Consider the following 5106-nt stretch of genomic DNA (forward strand, 5'->3'; position numbering starts at 1 on the left):
ATGTTTTGCCATCTAACGTTTTTGTACACACCAAAAAGGGTATGTGAACGCCATTTTCATTGACGTATGTTTCAAAATCATAAAACACCAACTTTTCTGTGTGTTTTGTTTCAGGTGGTAGTGTCTGGATGTAGCACTGGTGCATCTCACTCTTATCTGTAACGTCAGAGGTCAAATTCTCACCACCGATTTTACACTTCACCGCAGGACATGTGTGGTGGTTTACCTTCACCCCTCATCGCTGAGTAGTAAAGCTGCGCACATTTGTTACATTTTTTGTACAACGAGCACGTGCTGGCGAATTTTTTGGCTCTGGGCCTCTCTGTAGGCTCTTTGTGCTTTGTCAGGCAGAATTCTGAACGACATGTTCTGTTACACTCTTTACACACAACAGGTTGAAACCCCTTCTGAATACAGGTAGGGTCATAGCAAACGGAACAATGAGCAGGGCATCGGTGACTCAGCACACAGTTGTACCCTGTGTAACAGTACTCACACAGATATGGGGAACCCAGAAAGGCCTTTAGATTTTTTATACCATAGTAGTGGTTCTGAAAGAGAAACAAAAATAGGGTTTTACTCTGTCTTGGGCTTTTGGTCATGAATTTACAGAGGGCCCTATCGTCGTCTCCTCTATAGAACACTACAATTTTGCAGTCCAAAGCACGTTCAAATCGCGTGATGTCGCTTAAGGCTACAGGTGTCTGATCATCCATTCCCACTTTGTTTTGAATCTCTCTACCGCATTCAAGAGCCTGTCTATCGTTGAGGAGGGGATGTAGAAGATGAGCCAGACAGACGGCAAAACACAACTGATTCCCCTCGTTTTCTACAATGTACAGAAAGCGTTGGTTTTTTTTTAAAGATTTCGCTATGTAAAATTTTATCCACCATTGCTCTTTTACCCGCGCCTGTAACCAGTTCTAGATCACCGTCTGTCATAATGGTCCAATTGGATTGTACAATGCGAAGCAAAAGTCTTTCAAAACCTGCTAAATTGTCAACATCACCATCCTGTAAGATAACTGATACATTATTACGGAGATTTTCCCCTCTTAGCTCCAACTGCACCACATCTTGGGGTCTCCTGTGTGACAAGGCTTGTTGTAAAATCGCATCTACCTGCTCCAGTGTACCATTGTAAAACTGAGCATAATCCACTACACCCTCTGCATTGGTTGGAGAAGGAAAGCGCAACACCTGGCGTATTTCATAATTACAGAATCTATGTCGTGATATGACTCTTGCTTGAGGTGCCACAGGGTCAATATTTTGAGTCGTGCTACCCCCTTGCTGTTGCAAGGGAGGAGTGTTGGCATGAGGGGGGAGTTAATGGGGGTCTGGTAGGCCGAGGATGTGGAGGGGATTAAGGCAGGGATTGCATTATTTTCAAGCTCGGAGAGAGCATTTTGTATTTGAATCAAGGGGTCTGGAGACACAGATGAGTTTAAGACAGGAATATGGTTGGGCTCGGGTAAAGAGGGGAGGTTGTTTTGGTTAAAGGGTTCATTCATTTGGTTGATTTCATCTAATAAAGCAGTTGGTATTTCATTTTCTAAGCGTTCCAGATCAACGAGAGCTTGATTTATAGCGTGTAACGGATCTAAGAACTGACTGGAGGAGGTTTTTTCAGTCACCATTTTGAAAGTTTGACTCATTCTGAAAATGTTGATCTACCTCGTCTGATAAACTCAGCCTAAGCCCTAACGGTTTGTTTTCATCCATTATCATAAAAATCAAAACACACTTAAACCTTAAAAAATATCAATGTCATAAATTAAAATGAATAACACGTTTATCTAACTGTTGCAAGTGAAAATCAACATAAAAACAATTACCCAATGAAACAAATAAAAAATCATTTGAAACAATTTCAGATAAATCACCTTACTAATTATGATCACTGTAGACAGCCAGCATTTCACCCATTAGTCGGAAAGCATTACTCATTAAAACTAGTTGTCATGGGCAGTCCGACAGCAATTCTGACAGCCTCTCACGGATCGTCGGGGTCTGTTTGCTGGAGGGAGACAAAAACAAAGACACTTTAACCTCTTTTGTGTATTTTAATACTGAAAGTCAGGCTTCACCCTTAAAAATCTCTACATTAATACTTTATAGCAAACAAGCAAACTAGTTTTTTAAAAATTATTTGCATGGCATCATTAAAGTTTTTTAAAACTCTTACATTATCTTGTAACTAAATACCCTGAATGTCAGACATCAGTACCAAAACACTGTAGTGCAAAGTGCAAAACAAACAAACAAACACCACAGTAATAGCTTACTTTATGAAAAGAAGCAAAATAGCTTTTAAAGTCAGGTTAAATAACTCATAAGACTACTTGGTGCATAGAACATTTGACATGGTGTTGTATTTGAGAAATTAGTGTGGATTACTGTTAACTCATTAATTGTATATCCTAATAATCAGCAACATTGTATCACGGGAAACTGTGTATATAGGCTATACTATTTTATTATGACTGCATATTTGCTAGGTTAATGGTTTTAGAGCGACGTCTGTTGGCTGGTTAATGATATTACATGAGCTAAATAAAATGCGCAGCCCCTGAGCATTATAATAAACAATTTCACTTAATGCTTGTGGTTGGCCTGCTGCTCCTACTACTGCTACTGCTACTGCTGGTTGAAATGAGCCTTCTACGGTGTTCCCTTTTCCGAGGTCCGTTGATCGGTATAGGCTCAGTCTGATTCAGCGGCGTACACGGTTCTGCTGGATCCGGATGAATGATTTCCCCCCGCTGTCAGTCCCCGCGGTTCTACCGGTGATCCGTTATGTGATCTCCCATCTGCGGCCTGACTGGAGCGCTCTACATCATCAACAGGTGATTCCGGGGACACATCCGGCTCATCGTGTTCCGGGGACCCCGGTGTTATGTACGCTTGCGGTACTGAAACCGAGGGCTGATCCGATTCCAGAACCGGAGCGTTCTCCTCGTAAAAGGTAGGGGAGAGACCCTGCATAAAGTACTGTTCACAATCGCTCGCACCATCTGCGGGTGTAATGAAAGAAAAGAGTACTGTTACCATATCTGCGTAAAAGTTTGTAAATAAATAAATAAAACCTACACACTGATTAAAAGTTAAGGTAAACTTACTTACCGACTTCTCCTGTGAGATCTACAACCTGCTCTGATGGAATGCCATTCTCCCTTGTAGAACCTATTTGCTCCTCTGAGTAGAAATCTGTAAAAACAATATACAAAATACACATCAGGATAGTACACTTTAAAATTTAGAACATTTCTATTTCACTCTAGTACATAGAAGGCCCTCTTACCTTCAAGGTGATATTCGGTTGAATGAAGCTCATTGCCGATTAAGTCAAAAACTGTTAATTGAAAACACGCAGGAATGAAAATACAAAGTGTCGATTTTTGCTATTTCTTAAGTTACGGAGGAAAGGCTGAATGCGTACCGTGTTCTCTTTGAAGGGTCATCGCTCTGGTTTCAGGTCACTAGTGTGAAGACCTCTAGATTTCTGGTAGGGTACTTACAGAAGTAAGAAAAAAAAAGAAAACAAAACACCCGAGTGCTGCTCTGCATGTGGGAAATAACTGGTGAGGGGCTGGGGGCCGTTACTTCTGGTACAACCAGATTATTATATAGTCTGTAGTTCCAAACTCCTGTCTCCGGCTGATAAAATAGGTTCCTGTTTCAAAAACGAACTCTGTCTGATAAAACCAGAACGTTTTTAACATCCGGAGTCTGGGGTTATAGATAACCATAGTTAATAACTGGTCTACAAGATTACCTGAGGATGACAGTTAAACACACAACACGACTCATTGAGAAAACAGAGGGAGGTGCGGGGGGTGGAGCACATTCCTCAATTCACCCTGCACAGCCTATGCTACACCAGAAAGAGAGAGGACAGAGAAGAAGAGGCACAGACTCTAGAAGGATTAAAGTTTTAAGACTCACAAGTTTAAGACTAGGCTACAGCTTTGGAGTGATAATGATGGCAAGTTTGTAAGACAAAGCAATAGCAAGGTAATTTGGAACACACTCTTATTTTGCTGCATGCTGTTGAAGGTAATTAAAAAATCTGTATAATTTTAACTCACTGTTATACTATTTTACTGTAATTATTTCATTTTATTCTTTAGTTCTTTAATGATGGTAAGTTTGTCACACAAAGCTTTAGCAAAGATTTTACAAAGTTTAATTTTGGAACTGACTCTTATTTTGCTGCATGCTGTTGAAGATAATTTATAATGCTGTTTAATTTTTACTCACCGTTATACCATTTTACTGCTTTACTGTCATTATTTCAATTTATTCTTCACTTGTTTAATAATAAAGACTGACTTGATTCCAAAGAAACCTCCTACTGATCCTTTGCTGGCCCCGGAGATTCCTCCTTTACTTATAACTCACTGCTATACTTTTTTAATGATAAATTTATTGTCACAAACACCTCCTAGTTAATTCATTCAAGTTTTATTACTTAATAAAGTCTTTAAATCAATGAAAAACCTCCTTCAATTATCAGTCAGAAACACACAATGGAAGGATGTACGAACCCCTCTTATCAGTTACATACAGACATATTTCCGGTTGGGGCGGGACAGGATGCACCCGTCTTATCAGTTACATACAGACATCCGGTGTGGGGGGTGGACCGGAAATAGCTGTCAAAAATGAGTTTGATGGAATGTCATGTATGTTTCTCTCTCTGGTGTCAAATAGCCTGAAACTGGTATCTTAGAGTGGGAGTGGGAGCAGATAGACATCACTAGTTGCCACAAAGTCCTACACATTGATCATTTAAAGACCATAACTAGTCACAGAAACATCCTATGCCATCAGCCATATATGAACAGATAAAAACATATGCAGTCTGCATAGAATAGAAAACACTGTGTTGTAACACAATATTAGTTTGACAATAAAATACAGTTAAAACTGCTGAGACAGTACTGAATGCTTTAACACCATCTCCAGACAGTGTTTTACTTCAGCATAAAGTGCAAAACCTTAAATTATGAAAATCCAAACATCAGATGAGTCATCAGAGCACAACCTTACATGTTTTTGCAGTCTATTTTCTTAAACCATGCACAAGTAAGGAACACTATC

General features: G+C 39.8%; 1 long non-coding RNA gene across 1 annotated transcript; it reads right to left on the reverse strand.

Annotated features, from left to right (window-relative positions):
* Positions 1-1922: 1922 nt before the first annotated feature.
* LOC123966414 lies at positions 1923-4020 on the reverse strand. Its single transcript, XR_006823977.1, has 3 exons — positions 3305-4020; positions 3127-3210; positions 1923-3017 (listed from the first exon to the last, which is right to left on the reverse strand). It is a non-coding gene; the product is annotated as an uncharacterized LOC123966414 (long non-coding RNA).
* Positions 4021-5106: the final 1086 nt, after the last annotated feature.

The sequence above is a fragment of the Micropterus dolomieu genome, unplaced genomic scaffold (genome assembly GCF_021292245.1).
Source record: "Micropterus dolomieu isolate WLL.071019.BEF.003 ecotype Adirondacks unplaced genomic scaffold, ASM2129224v1 contig_13373, whole genome shotgun sequence".
NCBI lineage: Eukaryota > Metazoa > Chordata > Actinopteri > Centrarchiformes > Centrarchidae > Micropterus > Micropterus dolomieu.